Below are 23,996 nucleotides of genomic sequence, written 5' to 3'. Positions count from 1 at the left end.
AACTCTTCTTCTGCATTTCCTCTGCTACAATATAACCAATTTTCCATTTGCACTGAAATCTTCCCTCTCGCTTGGAAGAGACATCTACTGTCTTTGCTGCTCAGCATCCATTCTCCCTAATTCTGGTAACAGATGACCTCTCCTTCTGCAGTATTTGCCCACTGGTATGCTACAGCTGGCTCATACTGGTTCACGAGAGCCGAATTATGAAAATATCAGGAATCTGGCCAGCTCGTGGTCGGACACAGCCATTACTTACCATTAAATTCTACACACTTGAGATTAAATACATTATATTTAAAACAAAGGCAGCACGTGCTCAAAACTCGTAAGGTACTAATTAACTGCATTTTATTGTCATTGATCTCCAGGTTATTTACGTTTGTCTGTACGGTAGAAATATTACCTCATGGGTGTTCCTGCACATCTCGTCCCAACTCGGTGCTCTGGGACCACCTGGGGAGAGCTTGAGATCTACCGTGGAAACTGCTACGCTTTACAAATGAGGACGCTATTCCCCGCCCCCAGAACCGGTTGCCAAATATTTACCGGCACAGCACTGGGTGTCCCCCACTGTGCCCAGCTCAGTTTATGTGGCTCAAGTAGTGGGACCACGTGTTCCTGCCCCAGGAATGGAGACAAGCCCGGAACAGCGTGCAGAAACTATTCCTTGGGCGTCCCTAAGTTAGTAGGATGTAAGTTAGGAGCAGGTGATAGCCTGTTTGTCACCACAGAGAGACTGGCTGAGAAGGAAACCAACACAGGAGAAAGCAAGGTGGAAAGATGGAAACCGATTCTTTCTGTTTTTTTTTTTTTTTAATTTGTTTTAACGTTTATTTATTTTTGAGAGACAGAGAGAGATGGAGCGTGAGCAGGGGAGGGGCAGAGAGAGAGGGACACAGAGAATCCGAAGCAAGCTCCAGGCTCCGAGCTGTCAGCACAGAGCCTGATGTGGGGCTTGAACTCACGAACCGCGAGATCGTGACCTGAGACGAAGTCGGTGCTTAATTGACGGAGCCACCCAGGTGTCCCAATTCCTCAACATTTTTAAGACTTGAAACTAAAAGAATACGCCCAATTTGTGGAAAGATCCCTGGGTTAGAAACCCAGGGATTTGTTTTCCAATTCAGAATTTCCCACAACTGTGGGCAAAACGTCTCACTTCTCTGGGCCTCAGTTTTCTTTTCCGGATTAAGATGCTGAGGCTAAATGAGTTCGGTAGCGCCTTCCACTACCCCACATTCTAGGATTGCATTTTAAACACATAGCACAGGGGCACCTGGGTGGCTCAGTCGGTTGAGCGTCCGACTTCAGCTCAGGTCATGATCTCACGGCTCACGAGTTTGAGCCCCGTGTCAGACTCTGTGCTGACAGCTCGGAGCCTGGAACCTGCTTCCGATTCTGGGCCTCCCTCTTTCTCTGCCCTTCTCTTGCTCGTGCTCTGACTCTCTCTCTCTTTCAAGAATAAATAAACATTAAAAAAAAACACATAGCACAAAGTATTTTTTCTAGGATTCTCAAATCTTCTCTCACCAAAGCAAACAAAATCCTTGGATAAATTGTCACAGTCTAGAAAGGCTCATATTTTCTTTCTTTCTTTCCTTTTTTTTTTTTTTTTTTTGTTTGCAACCCAGGAGAAAGTGCTAAGAGGTGAAAACGGGAATACATGACAAGAGGCTTCACCCTGAAAGAAGACGGAGAGTAAGAGCCTGAGAGATGTTTGCTGTGCGGGAAGGAAGCTTCTCACTCTTCCTTCAGCAGCCTGTGAGGCCAGGTGCTAATTAAATTAATAAAAAGGCATTTTGTTCAAACATGTGCCCCACACCTGCTGTGTCACCAGGCACAGGTTGCTTGCCTGTTGTGACGGAACAGTTTTACTGCTTAACAATGAAGGCAAAAAGCAAATAGCGCGAGGGAGAAGTCGAATTGTAGCCAATATGTCCCTGATTTCCCCAACAAATGCCTATTAATTTGGGATGACACATTAGGAAAACACTCATTTCGAATTTGACAATTCTCAATTATTTAGGGCGTGACAGTTTTGTTTAATAGTTACTGTAATTACTAGAAATAACATCCTGTCCTCACCCAATTAAGGACGAGGATGATAAATTGAGAAATTATAGCTTATAAAAATAAAGCTTCGGATACAAACAAGGAACGCATTCATCTCTCCGTGATGATGCTCTTTCCTGAATGGTCTGGAGGTCATTTATCGGCAGTCATTTTAAGAAGTTCTAGTAACATCTCGTCTTCCATCTGAAAGCAGATACCTGGGTTTTTGTTCGAGGAAGATACATTGAAAAAATCCTAGCTGTAGCTACATTTTATGTTAAAAATGGGCATACCCCGATATATTATCATTAGATTTCATTGTGAGAGACAAAAAAAAAAAAAAATTCCAAATTAAGGATTTATTTCCCGCTCATCTAGAAATCGGGGCAGAATGTTCGAGTCCAGCCAGAAGGCGCTCCGTGGTGTCCAGACCAGGCCCTTCCCAATTCATTGCTCTGCTGTGCGCGGCCTCTGCACTCAGGCTGATCTCACGGTTCCAGATAAAGTTGTACCCAACTTCCTCTTATATCTTACTGGCAACGCTTCGCCACATGACATCATCACTAGCAGGTGGGGACATGAGGTCCCTATTCCAGGCAGCCGTGCACATAGCTCAGAATTGCGTGTTCTAGTAGTGTAGAGCAAACTATAATTAATATAGTTGCCTATTAATGTAGGGCAAACTCTTTCTGTTAAGGGCCAGATAGAAAATATTTTAGGCTTTCTGAGCCCATGGCCTCTGTCTCAGCTACTTAACTCTGCTGTTGTGTGTGAAAGCAGCCACAGATGTTACACATATGAACGCTCGTGGCTGCGTTCTAATGCCACCTTATTTATGAGAATAGGCCATTGGCTGGATTTGGGCCCCAGGCTGACCCTTCCTAAAGAAGACGAATAAAACGGGCACCGGGGTGGCCCTGTCGGTTCAGTGTCCGACTTCAGCTCAGGTCACGGTCTCATGGTTCACGAGTTCGAGCCCCGCATCGGGCTCAGTGCCGACGGCTCGGAGCCTGGAGCCTGCTTCGGAGTCTGTGTCTCCCTCTCTCTCTGCCCCTCCCCTGCCCGCGCTCTGTGTCTCTGTCTTTCTCTCAAAAATGAATAAACATTAAGAAGATGGGTAAAACAGATCCTGGGGAAAGCTAGAACTTCTACACCAGGTAGCAGAGATATTAGCAACATTAACTTTGGCAAGTCCCTTCCTCACCCCTCCCTCCCCACCCACCTCCCCTTTCAGTATGGTTAGTGCCAGTAACTAATTTAAATCAACAAAATGACGCTGTGCAGGGCACATTTCCTTAAGGCTCTCGTTGAGAGACTAGTTGGTAAATTTCAATTATGCTTTTGTTTGTCACGCTGACTGTTCTTTTACTAGGCAAACCTCCTGCCTTGTTTTTCGCCTTGGTGACAGAATGGCTGTTGTCTCAACCCAGGGCCTGGGAGAAGGAAGATGCCATGAGGTGGGCCGAGTGCCCTGAAGAGAACACAGAGCACACGCTGAGAGAATTCCCTGAGACAAGGATTGTGGCTTTCCCCTTCTCCTTGGCAGATGGGACAGGCCTGTGATCGTGCACTTAATTACATGTCACTTTAAGATACAGAGTCTCCCCGGTGGACACGGAGAAGAGACAGGGGCACCCTGGAGAGCTCTCACTGGAGCAAAGTAAACCCTATAGGAGCTGGATCAGAATGCATTATGGTAATTAATTATATTTACCAGTGAGCTTTTTTTTACCTTTTATTTCGTAAATTTTGTCTTTTTCCTGGATTCAAGGAGAGCAGGAGAGCACACAGTTTAACTCGTCAAATGTAATAAATAAATAAATCCAGTAAATGTAAGTAAATAAATAAATCCAGGAATGAGTATCTCCCATCACCCACCCCTCCCAGTCTCTTCCAGACTTTTTTTTTTTTTTTTTTTTAAGATTTCATTTTCTGGGGGCGCCTGGGTGGCTCAGTCTGTTAAGCGGCTGACTTCGGCTCAGGTCACGATCTCCCAGTCTGTGAGTTCGAGCCCCGCGTCGGGCTCTGTGCTGACCGCTCAGAATCTGGAGCCTGTTTCAGATTCTGTGTCTCCCTCTCTCTGACCCTCCCCGATTCGTGCTCTGTCTCTCTCTGTCTCAAAAATAAATAAACGTTGAAAAAAAAAATTTAAAGATTTCATTTTTCGTAAGCTTATTTATTTTGGAGAGAGAGATAGCAAGCAGGGGAGGGGCAGAGACAGAATCCAAAGCAGGTTCCACGCTGTCACCACAGAGTCTGATAACGGGGCTCAAACTCATGAACCGTGAGATCATGGCCTGAGCCGAAATCAAGAGTCGGACGCTTAACCGACTGAGCCACCCAGACACTCCTAAGATTTCATTTTTACAAGTAATCTCCACATCCAATGCGGGGCTCAGACTTATAACCTAGAGTTAAGAGTCGCACGCTCCACTGACTGAGCCAGCCAAGCGCTCGCTCTCCAGATGTTTCTATACGCCTGTCCTAACGATCAGTGTGCCAGGAAGGTGAGGTCACAGTAGCCTCTGTTGCTACTAGAACTCTCAAAAGTGAGGGAAGCCGGGTGCCTGGGTGGCTCAGTCGGTTGAGCGTCTGACTTCGGCTCAGGTCATGATCTCACGGTTCGTGGGTTCAAGTCCCGTGTCGGACTCTGTGCTGACAGCTCAGAGCCTGGAGCCTGCTTCCCATTCTGTGTGGGCCTCCCCCTTGCACTCTCTCTCTCTCTCAAAAATAAATAAACGTTTAAAAATGTTAATGAAAAAAACGAGGTAAGCTATTCTGTAAACGGGCTTCCTAGTTCCTTTTCCTTCATTTAAGAGCTTTAGTAGAGGAATATTAAGCTTCAAGATCTTCCTTTTTCCTAGTACTGACCTACTGTGAAAGTCACTTTTAGCACTTCCCCAAATCCTAATTTTGTGTCCGGTACAGAAGATACTTTAATTAGACTGGCCCACATTTTTACCACACGGATTTGAGACTAGAGGGATAGGTAGACTTTCCACATCTATATCTATCTATCTATCTATCTATTTTAATGTTTATGAGAGACAGAGCGTGAGTAGGGAGGGGCAGAGAGAGAGAGAGAGATACACACAGAATCTGAAGCAGGCTCCAGGCTCTGAGCTGTCAGCACAGAGCCCGACGTGGGGCTCAAACTCACAAGCCGTGAGATCATGACCTGAGCTGAAGTCGGACACTTCACCGTCTGAGCCACCCAGGTGCCCCTGCCTTTCCACATCTATAAACGGCAACTTAGAAAGTGAGAATAGAACAGTGGAGCTAAAAAGAACTTAAGAGATCATTTAGTCCAAATTCCTTAATTACAGAGAGGAAGTGAGAGTCAGAGAAGGAGAGTGATGTGCCCTGGATTGCACAGCTAATTAATCATCGAATTCAGGGGAAACTCAGGTCTTCTAGTCCACAGAAACACTCAAAGGTCCACCCTGGTTCCCAGCAGGCTGGACTACCAGTGGGTGTGGCAACTTTCTAGCAGATGGGGAGCGGGGGGACCACGGCCGGCCCCTGGTCAGGCATTAAGATACCTGGCTTCTCTATTTCTTCCTGCAAAAGCGGTACATGAGGAGAACCTTCGCTTCTTCTGGAAAGGCCCTCTGTTCCTGGGACAGGGACCCAGCGTGGTGGCTGCATGGAGATCTGTCCGAGACAAGTGGACAGTATACAATGTAAGAAGCACAAGGTGGTCCTCACTAGGATGTCTGGGCCTGCCTCTGGAACATTCTTGTCTCTGGGTTTTTCACGTGATCTCACCGAATTACCCCCGAATCCAGAATGCATTTCATTTACTTTGGTGAAGTATGGCAGTTTTTGGAAGAAAGGAAATGAATCAAGTTTAGATCAAACAAAAAGGTTACCAACACTTCCCACAAGGTTGGTGATTACTAAGAATTAAAAATTCAGATTAAGGGGGTGCCTGGGTGGCTTAGTCAGTTGAGCGTCTGACTTCGGCTCAGGTCATGATCTCACAGTTTGTGAGTTCGAGCCCTGAATCAGGCTCTGTGCTGACAGCTCAGAGCCTGGACCCTGCTTTGGATTCTGTGTCTCCCTCTCTCTCTGCCCCTCCCCAGCTCAGACTCTGTCTCTGTCTGTCTCTCTCTCAGGAATAAATAAACATTAAAAAAAAAATCGGATTAATATATACGGTAGTGTAGCTTCATAAGGGACATAAATGTCTAGTATATTCTAACATGTGTATTAATTTCCAGGGTCATCTTCATAAATGGGTAAAGCTTCCATAGATTCATAGGAACATATGGCCATATATTCATATTATGTATACATAATATACATATGTAATACACATACATATATATACAAATATATACCTATATATTTATATAATACATATTTGTTACCTATATATTACATATATGCATTCACATATGGGACATATATATTAATATGAATATGTTATTTATATGTGTATATCACATGCATATATTACAGAATATACATGTGTTATGCATACATAATATGTATATATGTGTGTATCCTTATATACACATCCATATATTCATATGCAAATGTGGAAATTTTACCCATTTATGAAGATGGGCTTGGAAATTAATAAACATGTTGGGACATACTAAGTATTTATATATATATGCACATACATACAAACATACACATATACATGCATATATTAATAGATTACATATGCATATATGCAAACCCTTCTTTCTCAATATATGAGAATCCTGTGGGATCCCTCTCTCTTCACATGCATATATATGTGTGTATGTTGTATACCTTTCTCTTTCTTATTTTTTCTTTTCTTTTTCCTCAAGAAGAGGAAGGGAGAGAACAAAGAGAGGAGGGTTGACCAAAAAATGTTCACACATTAATAAGAGAAGAATAAATGCTTAATCATAATAGTTAATGACACACACCCTTTTAAAATCTCATCTGTTTTCACCTAAAGGAAAGATATTGTAAAAGAACATTCTAAAATGAAAGAAACTCTTTTTTCTGTTTTCTAAAACCAACAAAGGCTACCTTGTATTGAAAGTCATTATGGCAAAAGCATTAGGAAGGAAGGACCGTTTAAAGTTAAATCTGTCATTAATTTACTAACTCCTCACTTGAATCTCATAAATAATTTTAAGTAGAAAAGGTTGTCCAATGTGATTAAGGCCATTATTTCATGCTGAAGTAGCCCACAGGCTTTTCTAGGGTAAAAATCTCTCCATAAAAAGAAGAACTAAGGTTTCTTCAAGGTTAAGGGTCTTTGGAGCCTATTCCGTGAGATATATTACCATAGAGATGATGGAGTGTGTAGAAGTCGTCTGAGAAGATTACACCAGGCTTCCCAAGGTGAGAGGTATCTGAACGAAAACAGATTATATTATTTTAAGAAGATTTGCTGGTGTTCGATTTCCCAAATGAATCATAATGCTGTCTGCTTCCTAAAAACCTAACATCTGTATTGAGAAAATGATAGCCTTGGTGTCATTTAGTTCATTCAACAAATATTTATTGAACACATCCTGTGTGCCAGACAGATTTCTGGGTTCTTGGGATCCAGCAGTGAACCAGATGAAGTCCCTGCCCCCAAAGACCTCATAACCTAATGGGAGGCAACGAAAAGATAAAGCAATGAATGTAAAAGCCAGCAGAATTCCTACTCCATCAAGAAACAGACAAGTAGGCAATGAAAAGCTCCGTGGCGAGCTTGTTGGACAAGGAGAGGATTGAGAGGAGACAGGCTGTCTTTCCAGAGCAAGTGATGTTGAGCTGAGGCCCGAAGGCTGAGGAGGAGCTGGTATAGCCAATGTAGGTGGGGGTTTGAGGTGGAGGGAAGGAAGGAGTGCTGCCGGCCAGATCACGCGGGACCTTGTAGACCGCGTTCAGGAATTTGAAATTTATTTTCAGAGCAGCAGGAAGCCACCGTGGAGTTTTTAGTAGCCAAGTGACCTGGGCAAATTTTGTTTCATAAGATCCTCTTGATGGGAGTTGGAGGAGGGACAAGACCCCAGATAGGAAGGGCATCAGGATTCAGCCAGGGAAGAGACAACAGCACATGGCCGGCTCTGGAGAGTGGCAGCGAGAGCTAAGAGAAGAGCCAGTACCTTCCTTATGCCAAATATTCTTCTAAGTGCTCACATGCACCATCTCCTTGAATCTTTGTAGCATCCTCACCAGGAAGGTCTATTATTACCACCTACGTTCTGTAAATGAGGAAACCAGAGAGGCTGAGTTACTTGCATAACCAAGTGGTAGATGTGGGACTTGAATCTACTTCAGCTGGCTGCAAGTTTAACCACTTCCCTACAGATCTCTCTCAAGAGGGAGGCTCATTAGAGGGATATTGAGAAAGTGGACTTGAGAGCGTTCAGTGACTGCGGTTCGGAGTCATGAGGAAGGATGATGCCCGGGCGGGGGTGGTGTTGCCTTCCAATGGGAGGAGAATAGAAGGTTTTTGGGGGGGGTGGGGGATGGGGGCAAGGGGGAGGTGTCCAGTTGAATTACAGATCTAGTGCTCCAGTGCCAGTTCTGGACTGGAAGTGTAGACTTGGGAATCCTCTCAACCTGATCGTAATTAGACTCAAGGGAGTAGACGAACTTACCTAGCGAGAGTGTGTACGGTGACCGGAGAAGATAGCTTAGCGCCCCCCGAAGACTCCAACACGTAGGGAATGGGTGACTTGAAAAGGACTGACAGGATGTACCCAGAGAAGTCGGAGAAAATCAGAGGACTTGGTCGTCGTCGAAATCGAGATGATGTTTCCAGAAGTCGAGGACTGCTGGGCAGGGTCAGATGCTGTCCAGCAAGGTGAGGACTCCACTGGCCTTAACAGCAATGAGGTCCCTGGTGAGAACACTGTAGCGGACCGGTGGTAGTAGGCGGACTGCGGTGGGGAACGAAGATAATGAGCGTAGGAGCGAGGTGGTTGGGGAAGGGGACACGGGGAAAGGGGAAGGAAGTTGGTTTGATTTTTAAATACAGGAACCACCTGTGTTCTTCTCCTCGGGTGCTGACGGCAAGGAGGTGGCTCAGAAAAAAATGACAGATGGAGCAGAGAGGGGACCAAAGAACCGGCTCTTTGAGACGAGGTGGAGTTTAGAGTCCGGCTGGAAGGGGTGGGTGCGGAGGCGGATGTGTCCACAGGCTTGGTGGTGGGTGGTCAAGGGCTTTCCTGTTAGAGGCACTGACGTCATAAAGGGGAGGTGTGTTGAGGTCAGAAGCGTGAGGGGGGAGAAGCATGAGTCAACTGGAGCAGCGGCCCTGTGAGAGAGCGGATCGCAGGCAACACGGAGGGCCCCGTGGAGTCTGGCAGTCATGAATTTATGGTGGCACCAGTCTGCGAGGTCATCTGATCTTCTCAAGCAGAGTTCAGCAGCCCAGGTGTGCAAAGAGCTCAGAAACTGTGGCATGATCCGAGGTGGGGTTTTTCCGGGTGTTCGGGGAGGGTGGACGATACGAGACGACGAAGCAAGAGAGGTGGGGGTCCGCGAGGGCCTGGCTGAGGGGGCAGATCGTGGAGTCTCAGCCGGATGGGGAAAATAGGGAGCGAGGGGACAGATCCTTGCTCTGACTTTCTCATGGACTCTGTTACTTCGGGCAAATTGCCACAGATCTCTGGGATTCGGTCCCCCCCGCCGCTTGTGAGTGAGGGTGTTGGCTCGTTTGGTCAACATCCCTCCCAGTTCCAAAGTTCTGCGGTTCAATTTTGCAAAAATGCAGGCACTCTCAGACCATGAGTGAGAAACAGCTGCCAGTTCTTTCTAATCACCGGGGTCAAACGATCTGCACTATGCTGGAGAAGCACATTCCATTAATGTTTCTAGACCATCGATGCAACTCTTTAATTTTCTCATGCAAAGATGAAAAATGCTCAGGGCCCTTCCCCTAAACCAAGCCTAACCGTCTCAGGGACGTTGGTGATCCAGCCCTGCTGTGTACTTCCCGATCTGCACTTGATTCAATTAGATTCAACTTAAAAACAGATCGATGAGTGTCTGCGCTGCATGAGATACCGAGACAGCAGTTGCAGGGGATACAAAGAGAGCTACAGTCCTTGCCCTGTTATAGTCTAGGAGGAAGAATAAGACCGGTCGGAAATAAATGTGTTGGGATGTGAATCTTTGTATTCAACTCAGGAAACCGTTTCTTTCTATATTTCTAACAACGTAATTTCTGTTTTGAGCCTGCTTTTTACCAGATTGGAATAAACTCAGTGGGGGTCCCCACCATTTTGGGGGTCATGACTAATTCTCGGGACTTACATAATCTTAAGGCATCAGTTATGAGGTGCCTTTATGGTCCTCAATACCATCTGTCAGCACTATCCGTTGAAACATCCATTGCCCCCCTGTGGTTCTACATTATCAGTTCATGCAGGTGTCCGTAGGGACATACTCATTTGCTCTGCATGGTCCCTTTAGGACTTTTTGTTTCTCTCTGCTACTTCTAGGCCTTTCTGGGCTACATGGTAATCACTGGGACTCTTCCCGGCATGCTTAAACACACCATTATGGACTGAATGTTTGTGTCCCCTCTACCCCCACAATTTCTGTGTTGAAATCCTAACCCCCAAAATAATGGCATCAGGAGGTGGGGCCTTTGGGAGGTGATTAGGTCATGAGGGAAGAGCCCTCATGAATGGGATTAACACCCTTATAAAGGAGATCCCAGAGACTTCCCTCAATCCTCCTGCCACGTGAGGACACATCGAGAAAACAGCCATCTGTGAACCGGGAAGTTGGGTTCTTGCCACACACCAAATCTTCTGGTGCTTTGATCCTGGACTTCCAACTTCTAGAACTCTGAACAATACGTTTCTGTTGTTTATAGGCCACCCGGTCTATGACACTTCATTATAGCAGCCCGAAAAGACTAAGACACACACCCTCCATTAATTTTCCTCAGAGGATCTTACTACGTCCCCCAACGTCCTATGTGGAACAGGAGATCAAATGTCCCTCCAGGACCAATTGACATTTGGGCTCTCCTCTCCTCACTTGCCCTCCTTTTTTCCTTCTTACTTCCAGCCCTGAGAATCTTCTGGTGTGGGAAGACTGGGCAGGCATGGTAGGAATTACGCTATTACAAATTATACGTGCTTCCAAATTTTTGGTCTATGCCGCGAGCCATTTGTCACATGAGGAAGCTTCTTCTTCCCTCTCTTTTCTGCTCCATCACATCCCTGTAAGGCAACGAACACAGAATGGACTCGCTGCGTGAATGTGGAGAAGAGCAAAGGGGAAAAAGAATTCAGGGAAACCGTGGGCCCATTTCATACAAGGCAGAAATAGGGTGTTACGAGATGGACGAGCGCTGTGCTCTGGGATTCAAACTGAATCAATGGAGATATTCAGTTGCACAGGGAAGAAATGAACGTTGGCTAACTGGAGAAAAGAAAAACACGGGGTTCATTCCAAGGATTCTGGGTAGCTCGCTGAAGAGGAAAGGGAGAGCTTAACAGATGCTTTGAGAATAACGGGAACCAGGCCAGTGGTGGTGGTTGCGACAGGAGGAATCCAGGAGTGTGGTGACCAAATGACTCAGCTCCAACCACCCTCCCACTGCTGTGTTACCCCTCAGGAGAAAAGCCTCAGGAGGTTGGATCTGATTGGCGGAGCTTGGGTCACATGACGATACCTGTAGCCAAAGCTTCTCTACCTGGAAGTTCCAGCAGACCTAATGGAAAGGGGGAGAAGCCGAGCTCCCGAGAAGAGGGGAAGTACAGGAACATAGGGGTGGGTGGAGGTGAACAAAACGGCTAACGCCTGCTCAGGAGGAATGAGAACATCTCCGTTGAAGAAACCAGGCAAGTTGAGAGGAAAGGGCATTTGTGAAGGACTTGGAAGGTTGGGTGCTGACGGCCCAGAGACAGGTAATACGAGACTCTCAGAAACTATCTGAGAACAGTTTTGCTAGAGGTTAGTATAGGAGTCGGGGAAGGAGACAAGGTTGATAGGGTTAAAAAGGTGGACTTTGGAGCCACAGAAAGAAATCTGAGTGGGGGATTGTTATGGAGTGAATTGTGTCCCTCGCAAAAATTCATATGGTAAAGACTTCACTCCCAATAGCTCAGAATGTGACTGTGTTTGGAGATAGGATTTTAAAAAATTTTTTAAAAATGTCTATTGATTTATTTTGAGACAGAGAGAGAGAGAGAGAGAGAGAGAGAGAGAACAAGCAGGGGAGGGGCAGAGAGAGAGAGAGAGAGAGAGAGGGAGAGAGAGAATCCCAAGGCGGCTCCATGCGGTCAGTGCAGAGCCCAGCGTGGGGCTCGATCTCACGGATCGGATTGTGAGATCGTGACCCGAGCTGATATCAAGACGCTTAACCCACTGAGCATCCCTGGCGTCCCAGAGATGGGAGTTTTAAAGAGGTAACTAGGTTAAACTGAGGTCATTGGGGGAGGGGGGCTGATTCAATATGACTGGTGTCCTTAGGAGAAGAAGAGTTTTGGACACAGCCGCGCACAAAGGGCCGACCGTGCGAAGATACGGCATAAAGATGGCCATCTACAAGCCTGGCAGAGGCCTCAGAAGAAACCAATGCTGCCAGCACTTTGATCCTAGATTTCTTGCTCCAGAAACATGAGAAAATGAATTTCTGCCATTTAAGCCCCTGTTATGGCAGCTCTAGCAAACTCATATGGGATTTTTTTTTTTCTTATTTTCAAAGCAATGGGTATTTAAAGAGGAGAGTTGCATAGTCAAACTTATGCTTCAGGGAAACAGGTGTAGCCATGGTATATAATATAAGGGGAGGAAGGATGCAGCGCCTGGAGACCGGGAGATCATGAGAAGGCTATCGCATTTGTCTTCCGAAGGGTAGCTGACGACACTCGCTTGGGGAGTAGCATGTGGGTGGAGAAGAGGCTAGGGATATGGCCTCCGCGATGGGAATGCGACTCCCAAGGTTTGGTCACAAACTGAACGTTGGAGGAGAGGGAAGTAGAGAGTTAGAGGTGTTTTAGATTTTTCTAACATGTTAACCAGGAGGATGGGGTACCAAAAGGGGACTCTTGACTACGAGTGACAAAAATAACCCAGTTCAAATTAGCTCAGGAAACATGAAGTCAGTTAGCTGATGTCATTGTGAAATCCAGGGGCGGGGTTGGGGGGGGAGCCACCGATTTTCCACAGCCCTGGTTTCAGGTGCTCAGAGGCTGTTGTTAGTGCCTGACCCTCCCTCTGTCTTGGCTTCGCTTCCTTTGCGTGTCTTGTCTTCCTTCCATGTTTTCTGTGCGGCCGGGAAAGGCGGTTACACCATCCTGACAGTTGGTGACCTAAGAAGAGACCTTCCAGCTGCCTCTCCATACCCATATGCCAACTCCTGCTGAGGTCAGGTGCTAAGTCTTTGGTCCCATCGGTGTGAGCCGGAAGATGCGACACGGCCCATCGGTGAAAGCTTGGTCATGCCTCCTCCCGGTCGGGCTAAGCGGGGAAACCGACTGGCAGTCCCACTAGACGAAAAGGCAGTAGTCTGCCAGCGAAAACCGAGACGCGGGGCAGACAGAAACAGGAGATACCCACGCCAGCGAGTTTGGGTTTGGATATTTTACGTTTGGACACGTCAACATCGAGTCACGGCTGGGGTGCGGGGAAGGTGCGGCGACGGAGCGCTCGGCGATAGCCTGGGTTCGGCGCACAAGAGAGGGAGGTCACCCACACAGAGGCTGCGGTGAGGACCACCGTCGTGGGTATGTGTTCCGAAAGGGAGAGTGGCCGTGGGCAACGAGGGCTGAGGGAGTGACTGAAACGTTAGGGAATTTCTACGTTTGGTACAAGAGAAAAGGAAGAAAATACAGGAGCAGTTGGAGAGGACAGGCTGTGCAGAGCATGTACATTTATGGAAGCCAAGTGAGCACAGTGTTTCAAGGAGGGAGTGATAATGAGTAGACTTCAGAGGCAGAGGCGGATGACCGAGGAAAGACGGGAGATTAGTAGATACTTAGGGGCTGACGGTGTCCTCCTAATGCCTTTGGGGATAATGAGCAGTGCCACTGGAGAATGGCTATATTTTTTTTAAGTGTTTACTTATTTTTGAGACAGAGAGAGAGAGAGAGAGAGGGTGGGGGAGGAGCAGAGAGAGAGGAGGACAGAGGATCCGAAGCGGGTTCTGTGCTGATGGCAGCGAACAAGATGCGGGGTTCAAACCCACGAACCGTGAGATCATGACCTGAGGCCACGTCGGACGCTCCACGAATTGAGCCACCCAAAGTGCCCAAGAATGGTTACGTTTCTACAACTTCCATTTTGAGGGGCAACCATCACCGACAAAGTTCATGGGCAGGGCAAGGTATTCGGATGTGGACTCAGAACTTTCAACTTTAGGGGCATGTTAGTAAGAGATTGTGCGAACTCGTCGAGGTATCCTCAGCTAGCTTATGAGGAAACTGAGGCCCAGAGGCGGCCACGGCTTGCGTGAGACCCCCGTGGGGTCTGGTAGAAGAATGAGGGTGGCCAACCAAACCCTTGAACCCGGGTGGGCACACAACCCTAGGCTTCCCGCGCTGGGGCCTTCCTCTACACCGGGAGGCACCTGCTCAGATGCTTCTGGAAGGTAAAACAAATAAGTGAAGCAGGCGACTGTGACCCTGGAGAGACCATGCCCCGTTAGCGGTGACCCCTGTTCATTCCGCTCAGCTGACCACTGCCACAGGAGAATGAGGGGTGTTGTCCAGATTTCGTTTTCCAAGAGGAGCAGTTCATCTGAATTTTCATGTGACACTGCGCACTCTTTAGGCAGCCAACTTAAAAACATGAAAATCCTGGTGTGAACAGAACAAGTTTGTGGTTCGGCTGCCAGTTTACGTCCTTGGCTGTAAACCTCGATGATGGGGGGGAGAGGGAACTGGCCGAGACACAGAGGAAAGCGAGCGTAGGCCAGCTTCGCCTCCTGCTTACTTTTGCTGGAGACTTGGGTGGGCACAAGGTTCCCTGGGGCTCCTGAAAACCAGGATACTCCAGTACAGCAGGACAGCGTGTGGGACTTTCGCAGCCATCTGTGGTCCGCGTAGCCCCCCTCTTATCTTTCATGTGAGGCTGGGAAATTCTTTAGTGATCGCCATTCTTTCCGTGCTGGAGTGAAAGGTACTAACGTGGTCTGGGAGAAGGTGGGGAAGAAGGTTTTGTGAATTTTGCAGTTATGATTAACGCTGGGACATCTCATTCACTCTGCTCTTGATTGTTGCCCGCTATGGACGAGATAACGAGTTACACCTTGTACGGTGGGTGAGATTACGATCCTGTTGCTGTGGGTAAAACGAGGCAGGGCGGAGGACTGTCTTGGACAGATCAGGCATTCAGGGAGTGGGGACTTGCCTTACGGCCTCCACACATAGGGATCTGACTGGACTCCTACTGGAAAGAAACAAACCACGTCATCCATGGGATGTAGGCTGTACGAATTACTTCAAAGTGTTTGTTTCACTTCTGGTATTCAGAGTCAGGAGACCAAATATTTAAACATGAGAATTGCAGTAACACCTTGGTTTGTGAGCACAATTCATTCCAGAAATATGCTCGTCATCCAAAGCACTCATCTATATCGAAAGCAACTTTCAAGAACCATTGGTTCCGTTGCGACCATGTGACCTTCGGCATCACGTGCCATGCGTATTGCAAGACATCGCTCGTCTATCAAGTTGCAACTTTTTAGAAATGTGTGCTTGTCTTTCGGAACCCTCCCAGAAGCAGCTACCTGGAGTCCCAGGTTTTGCTGTATTTGCTACCGCGATCCATACAAAAATTGCCTTCTGTTATTATGCCATTAGTGATTCTTTTTCACTACGTGGTAGGGCCACGTTTCAAAAGGGGATTTAATGGTGAGAATCCGTTATCCGCTTACACTGAATTTTATCACCCGGGTGACTATTGAATGTTTACAATACGCATAAGTAGCTATAGGAGTTTGTAAAGAAAAGGGATGCTTTTTATCTTTGGTTTGTAGAAATCAGTATCGCTGTCTTGATTCACAGTGAAAAAGAAAAATACCAATCAGAGGGAAGGTGTGGCTTCACTCTTGGCAGAGACAGAGGATAATAGCAGGTCACGAAGAGTCTTGGTTTATACCTTGCAGCATTCCAGGTGGGATTCCGTGGGGCCTCCCACAAGTGAAGGTCACAGGCTGGGGGCCAGACAACATGTTTGCTTGCTCTAGTGACACGTATGTGGTTCCCATGAACTCTATCATAAACATATGTGGGGTTTTCAGCCAATTTTTGGTAAGAGACATTGTATTTCAGGGCCTTCTATCGGCCAAATGTGACGGAAACATTACCAGATATTTTCAAATAAAAATAATGTTGTACCAAGTAAAATGTAAAGTCCATTGAATTAGTTCACTATCACGAACTTGAACTCTTGTGAATATGAGTCGTCACCTGCCAATGCCGGGGCGACCGTGCCATCCTTGTGTGAGCCCTGAGGGTCCTGATCCCCAGGGCTCCACCCCACGAGATTATTCTGCCCAACAGACCCCACCACTGCCCGGCTTGGGTTCAGAGGCGCACATCGTGTTCTGCCACCAGCTCCCGGAGCTCAGTGTCTGGCTGGAGCAGAGCTGGACGCGACACGCAGATCTCTTGAAAAACTGAATGACGCAGGATTGTGACAAGGGATGAATTCTAAGGTCGTATCACTCGCACATCTGACTCTGAGCGGTAGGGAATATGAGAAAGGCAGGAAACGTAGGTAGGAAGGAGGGGACTGGAAGGGGAACTTGGAACAGCCTGGCTTATGGGATCTCATGCGACCTCCGGAAACACCAAGGAACGTTCTTTCTCTCTTCGCTGTCCTTCCACACACCCATATTCGGGGAAAATTCCAGTTGAAAGTCCTCAGGCACCACCACTTAGTCTTTTTTTTCTTATTTATTTTTTTATTTTTTTTATTTTGAGAGAGAGAGCATGTGTGCGGGGGAGCAGAGAAGAGAGAGAGAGAGAAAGACTCACAAGCAGGCTCTGTGCGGACAGTGCAGAGCCCGATGTGGGGCTCGTCCCCCAAACTGAGATCATGACCCGAGCCGAAATCAAGAGTCTGACGCTTAACTGACTAAGCCACCCAGGCACCCCAGTCTTTTCTTTTTTTTTTTTAATATAGTGTGTCCTTTAGTGAGTTTTTCTCAAAATACATTGATGAAAATATTTAAATATGCAGAAAAGTTGGAAGAAGTGAACACCCATATACCCACCAGCTGGACTGTCCCAATTAATATTTTACTGTGTTTGCTTTATCACATATTTTCTGTCTCTCCATTGATCAATTCCTTTATTTTTCAGATGCATTTCAAAGTAAATTGTCATATCCTTTTTCTCCTAAACACGTGGGCACGTATATCATTAACTAGGGTTTAGTATTTCTTTTTTTTTTTCCTCTTGAGATAAAATTTACATCCAATGAAATGCATAGATCTTAGGTATATTTTTTCATCAATTTTGACAAAGTCCACATGCCTGTGTAACCCAAGCCCTTAATAAGACATAGAGCATTACCATCATACCAGAACCTTCCCCTTGTGCTTTTTCCCAGTTAATCCTCACCATCATCTGCCCCTTCCCAAGCAATTACTGCTCTGACTTTTCCCACTACTGATCAGTTTCATCTGTTCTAGAACTTCATAAAATGGAATCAAAGAGTGTATACTCTTTTGTCTGGCTTCCTTTGCTCAGCATAATGTCTGTGAGAGCCATCTCCTGGTCGTGTGAATATCAGAAGTATTTCTGACCAGCATTCTGGATATATCATAGTTTGCTTATTCATTCTCCCGTTAATGGGCACCTTGGTCTGTTTCTAGTTTTTGAATGTTATATATAAAGCTGCTACGGACATTCTTGTACAAATTTTTTGGTGTGGATACGTGTTCATTTCCCTTGGGTAAATACCTAGGAATGGAACCCACAGTGGGATTTTAAATGGTTTAATTTAGCACTAGATGGTGATGTCACTGTAGCTCAGAATACCTCATGCCTCTACCCCTCCATCCATCTTATTTGCTCTCTTTTCTTCTTCCTTTTCTACTGATTCCTTTCTTCCACATCCCTATTTTCTTTCTATAAGCCACCTGCTCTCTCTCCTCGTGTCTCTCTTGATAGTATCGTGTTTTATTACTATTTTCTCATTGTCTTGACAATTCTTCAAGAGAGGCAGCATGGTGTCGATGGAAAAAGCCCTGATTCTTGGGCTACATTCAAGATATGCCTGTGCTACTTCTTTATTATTATTATTTTTTAATGTTTATATACTTTTGAGAGGGGGAGGAGGGGAAGAAAAAGACAGAGACATCTAATCCAAAACAGGCTCCAGGCTCATTGATTATTTATTCAGGGGATCGGGAGGATGATTGGAAATCCCTTCTCCAGATCCATATTTCTGTGAATCTATGACTGCTTTTTCCAAGGCACAAATCTGGCAGAGAGCCAAGAGAAAATGAGGGCAGGTGAGGATGTTTGGAAAGAGACGGAGAGGGAAAACTAGAAAAGCAAGTAAACGTCTTTCTTGCTTCTTGGCCAGGAGAAGAGCCATGTGTTCTCTGGGACCACGTCGGTCCTGTCCCATAGCTAGATTTCTTTCCTTGCTCCTGGTTTTGGGGTTAGGTACCCCAACTAGCCGAGCCTTTTTCTCTGCTACTGGTTGCTCCCTGTCTTTTCTGTTCTCTTATTAATACATATTAGTTCTATGCTCCAGAGATGCTCTTGTACCTTTTGAGACACCATTGCATGCCAATTTATGCCCACGAACCAACAAGGAGTTGGTTCTTCCTTGCCCAGGCTACTATGTGCAATTTAATAAAGGCTTTGTGAACGTGATGAAAAATTTTCTTGTATCCTCCAGAGTTAGGACATGAGCGTTAGGAGATTTAGGTCCAAGAAGTGAGAAGGCACCACTGGTGTCAGCCTATATGGAGAGTTTCTCTTGAGTACACGAGGCTGTGCGCTTGAGGTCCTCTCTGCAAAAAGCCCACACCTACGTGATCTGAACTTTATGGAACAGGCTCAATTCCAAAAATATTATCTGGCTGCTCTCAAATGTACCCCCAGACTTATCAGAACACATATCTCAATTTTTGGCTTAGAAAAGGTGGTCCCCAGGCATGCTGATTGATAACCATTCCAGCATGTGGACTCTTGGGGTTTCCCTCCCTGACGATAATTGGTATATGCATTTCAGTCCTCGGTACTGGACTTAGGGAGAGAAAGGTTGCATGAAGAGAGAAGCTACCAAAGAAAGAGGGAGAGAAACATTAAAAAGAGAAAAAGTAGTGTAGGAGGTGAGGGGGAAATGATAGGGCAATCATGCATAGAAGGTTAAAAAAAAAAAAAGAAAAAAAGAAAGAAAAAAGAAAAGAAAAAAAAGGGGTTGTGTGCAAAGAAAAGAGAATGTCCTCAGTCATAGTATTTTATGTTTAAACAAAATTCCCGACTAATCTCATGCAAAACCCGCTTTGCCCAAAAACAGATTTAAGAGTAAAACACAAGCCTTGGGCCAGAGCGCCCCCTGGCATACCTCCCTGCAACTGCAGTGTGCGTTTTCAGGTCTCTAACGTATTTTGATGTACTCAAAATGTACTCATATTTCACAACAAATACGAATTAATTACAGTTCAAAAGGAGCAGAGCAAGGCTTTCAAATCAGGCTCTAAGCAATCATATTAGTGATTATTTTTGTTTCAATTATACCCATTAAACTCATTGAATTCCAGCTAATTAAGTTACTTACCTCAAAGATAAGGGAATCCTGACATATCCTAAAGATGGCATGAGCTCCAGCTTTTAAATAATTATCCCTCTGAGGTCGGGGCTCTTCAGTTCCCTATGTTTGGCTGGTAGATTGACTCTCAAGAGTCATTTTCCTGAAAAGAAAAAGGCATTTAGGCATCTCTAAGGCTGTCAATCTTTTGTCGGATGTGGGGTTAGGAGCACAGCGCTGTGACTTTAAGACCCAGGGGTGTGCACCTGTGGGGACTGGACCACACATGGCTTTGAAAAGCTACCCAGCACAGCTGAAAGCTATGCTGTGTCCCTTATCACCGTCATCTAAACCCTCCTCCAGTGAGAGAGGGAAGACTATGCTCCAGATGTACGTAGGAGCCACGTGACGGTTAACCCCCAAGAAGAAAGGCTTCAGAAGACGGACCAAGCAAGCAGAGACTCTCATTTTGCAAACTGAAGAAGTCAGAAGGTTTGAGATGAGGAGGACGATCAAGTAAACGAGGTCAGGATCAAAACCCTCGGGGCCAGGATTTGAGCAGACAAGGAGGGAGGGGGATAGGGCAGGGCACCTTCTTTTGAGAACCCCAGCTAGCAAGGCTGGTGGGCTGGGGCAGAGGGTGTACAGCTGCAAACATGAACTGGGAGAATCTTAAAAAGCTGGAAACATCTGCCCATGTGGCCTTTGAACTCAAGTTTGAGTGTCGAGACAACCACTTCCCCTGCTATGCTCCACCATAATTAGTTAGCCCATGTCCTTGCTTAAGCCCGAGAATATCTATCCAGAAATCTATTTGAAAAAGAGACCCTTTTAATTTATTTAAAAAAAAAGAGAGAGAAGCTTTTAGTTTTGTTTTTTTTTTTAAAGACTGACAGCTACGAGCCTGTCATACTATTGGCATGGGCTACCCCCTGGGAAGAGATGGCCACCTGTGCAGGTTAGTGTCCTGTGGCTGAGAGCAATTCCCAAAGAAGGGCACAGCTGCAAGCCCTCAGCAGCTCATCCTTCCAGCAGCTGGAGGATAGATGCACGGGCTCTGAAGAGGGAACCTGAGTGAGTGCCGCAGTATCCATTACAGTCCACCCCTTGAGCTGCTCAGCTCTGTTCCCTTTTTTAAAAAAATATTTTTTCAATTATATTTTTGAGAGAGAGAGAGAGCAAGTGTGAGCAGGGGAGGGGCAGACAAAGAGGGAGATGAGGATCCGAAGCGGGCTCTGTGCTGACAACAGAGAGCCTGATGCGGGCTTGAACTCACGACCCGGGAGATCATGACCTGAGCCAAAGTCGATGCTTAACCAATGGAGCCACTCAGGAGCCCCAGCTCCATTCCCTTCTTAAGGCAACTTTGACCTATCTAGGAATAGCTCCTCTAGAATTCCAGTCAGTCTTATTTCCTGGGAACTTATAAGGGAAGAGTTAGTAGTATGAACTACAGTGCCTGATGTTATAGTTGATTGCAAGGCTACAACTGATGCTCATCACTCCTCTCCCCTGCAACCCATCATAGATTTCTCTGTCCCTGGGCCAGCACTCCTGTTGATCTAATGGTTTGTTCAGTTAAGTGATCCTGACTCATCCCTGAAGAGTGCCAGCCTCTGGTTACCCTGTTCTTCGCAGACTGTGTCTACTCTGCTTGCCACTTTACCTCTAAAACTCAGCGTAGGGCACTAAGAGATGTCCTAGTGGGTCACCTAAGTGTCAGACATTCGGTACATATATGTAGCAGCAGACCTACCCACCTACCTACTTCCTACAGATGACCAGAGACAACTTTCTATGAATATATCAGTTTATCTCTTCATCTGTTGATGGACATTTAGGTTGTCTTAATTTTTTTCTTCTTCTTTTTTTTTGGTTATTATGAACATTCATGTCCAAATTTTTTTGCAAGGATGAGGCTCAGGAATCTGTATTTTTAATGAGTAACGCCAGGTGATTCTTAGGCACACTCAAGTGTGATAATCTGTCTGTTAGAACATATCCTGACTTTCTGCGGAGGTGACTGAAGGAGACCTAGCCTCACATGCTGGGTCTGACTCCGTGGCCACATTTTCTTGTAGACCTGGATCCCAATTTAACTAACTTCCAGTTTGTTCCTGAAACTGGGTGTCTACCTTGAAACCAGAATATGGGAATTAGGTGCTGGGTCTGGCTCTGAGTTTTTTGGTGATCAAGATGAAAAGCAGTTATGTTGTGGCACAGAATGGTTCTGGAAGCAATCAAACCACACCAATGTCTTAGAAGAAGCCAAGCAGGTCCCATCCCTTAACTCCTAAGGAATTTACTGGCCGACAGATGTGGTGGACCAATCCTGAATAACATCCCTGAGTAAATGCAATCATGGGTGATCGGTGAGGTGAATAATAATTTGCAAAGCCCACAGCTTTTAAGTTGGCCAGACCTGAGTTTGAGTTGTAACTTGAATCCCTTTTATTAGTTGGGTAATCTCCGGCAAGTTATCCTTCCTGAACCAGTACCATTTGTTATTATTAAAAAATTGTGTAAGTAATCAATTTCCATTATAAATGGTTCCAGGAATGTAGAAATACAGAACAAAATAGAAAATTCTCCTCTCACCACCTTCATCTTCCTTTACTTCCCCAAGCCTGCTCCCCTTGCCTGAGGCAATCACCATTGACAGCTGATATGTGACCTTTACAGCCTTTTAATGAGCAGTTGTATTTTACATAATACATTATTCTGTAAATTGCTCCTTTTGCTGAAGGTCAGTATGGGTCTACCTCATTTATTTTTAAGATTGCTTAGTATGTCACAATATGGATATACCCTAATTTATTTAACAACTTCCCTTTTGATGACTCAGAGGCTGTCCTTCTTCCCTTCATTCCTCCCTCTCTTCTTTCCTCCCTCCTTTCCTTCCATCCTTCCTTCCTTCCCTCCCTTCTTTCTCCTTTGCCAATATAAACATTCTGTACTAAGCAGCAAACCTTTCTTTAGAATAGATTCTAACAGAATTAACTGAGTCAAAGGATATGTACATTTCAGATTTGGATTGACTCTGTACAACTGCCCTCCCAAATGACTTTACTAATTTATACTTGGGGAAAGTTATTTAATTTCTGGCCCCTTTCTTTCCTCCACTACAGAAATTAAAAACAGTAAAACCTACTACACAGGATGGGCGAGGTGATTAAATGAGAAAAACCAGTGTAAAAACAGCGCTTGCAATGTAGATGGTTATCTGTATGCTTTAGAATCAGGTAGAAAAAAAGTTTTCTTTTTCTGTAACTTTAACTTCTAGCACTTGTGCAGACTGAGGATGGTCACAAGTCTCCTCATGGGATGTCTTCATATTTGATACATTACAGAGGGTTACTATTTAAAAGGTTATCCAAAACTTGGTGGTGTGAGGTTTTTTTTTTATTTTTTTTTAACGTTTATTTATTTTTGAGACAGAGAGAGACAGAGCATGAACGGGGGAGAGGCAGAGAGAGAGGGAGACACAGAATCAGAAGCAGGCTCCAGGCTCTGAGCCGTCAGCCCAGAGCCCGACGCGGGGCTCAAACTCACGGACCGCGAGATCGTGACCTGAGCTGAAGTCGGATGCTTAACCAACTGAGCCACCCAGGCGCCCTTGAGTTTTTTATTGTTATGCTAGAACATCACTTAGTAAGCCTGTCTAAGGATCATTTGACTCTCAGCAAATGTAACTTTATTTAACTTACTATTTACTAAAGAACAGGGCCCAGACATTTCGCAACACAAGTTAGAAGTTAATATGTAAGAAATGAGTAAGATAAAGAATCAGTTTTCTGCAAGAACAATGCAAATGATTTCTCGTCGCTATTGAAATTAAGCATGGAGATGATAGTTTATTGCCCTGTGATACTGATGAATTGACATCGATATTATTGCATTTTGTATCTAATTCAACACTTACATTTTTAATGTTTATTTATTTATTTTTGAGAGAGAGAGCGAATGTGTGTGCACAAGTGGGGGAGGGGCAGAGAGCGAGGGAGACACAGAGTCTGAAGCAGGCTCCAGGCTCTGAACTGTCAGCTAAGAGCCAGACGCGGGGCTTGAACCCGTGAACCGTGAGCCCATGACCTAAGCCGAAGCTGGGTGCTCCACCAAGTGAGCTACCCAGGCACCCCTCTAATTCAACACTTTTATTCTAGTGTTTTCTTTTTTAAAGTTAATTCATTTATTTTGAAAGACAGGGAGTGAGGGGGGGAGGGGCAGAGAGAGAGAGAGAGAGAGAGAGGGAGAATCCCAAGCAGACTCCTCACTGT

General features: G+C 45.6%; 1 long non-coding RNA gene across 1 annotated transcript; it reads right to left on the bottom strand.

Moving 5' to 3' along the window:
• Positions 1 to 2,426: 2,426 nt before the first annotated feature.
• On the bottom strand, positions 2,427 to 9,181 carry LOC107180439. Its single transcript, XR_006213448.1, has 4 exons — positions 9,027 to 9,181; positions 8,640 to 8,921; positions 7,329 to 7,397; positions 2,427 to 2,683 (listed from the first exon to the last, which is right to left on the bottom strand). It is a non-coding gene; the product is annotated as an uncharacterized LOC107180439 (long non-coding RNA).
• Positions 9,182 to 23,996: the final 14,815 nt, after the last annotated feature.

The sequence above is a fragment of the Panthera tigris genome, chromosome A2 (assembly GCF_018350195.1).
Source record: "Panthera tigris isolate Pti1 chromosome A2, P.tigris_Pti1_mat1.1, whole genome shotgun sequence".
NCBI classification, from domain to species: domain Eukaryota; kingdom Metazoa; phylum Chordata; class Mammalia; order Carnivora; family Felidae; genus Panthera; species Panthera tigris.
This window is presented reverse-complemented; position numbering and strand designations above follow the sequence as displayed.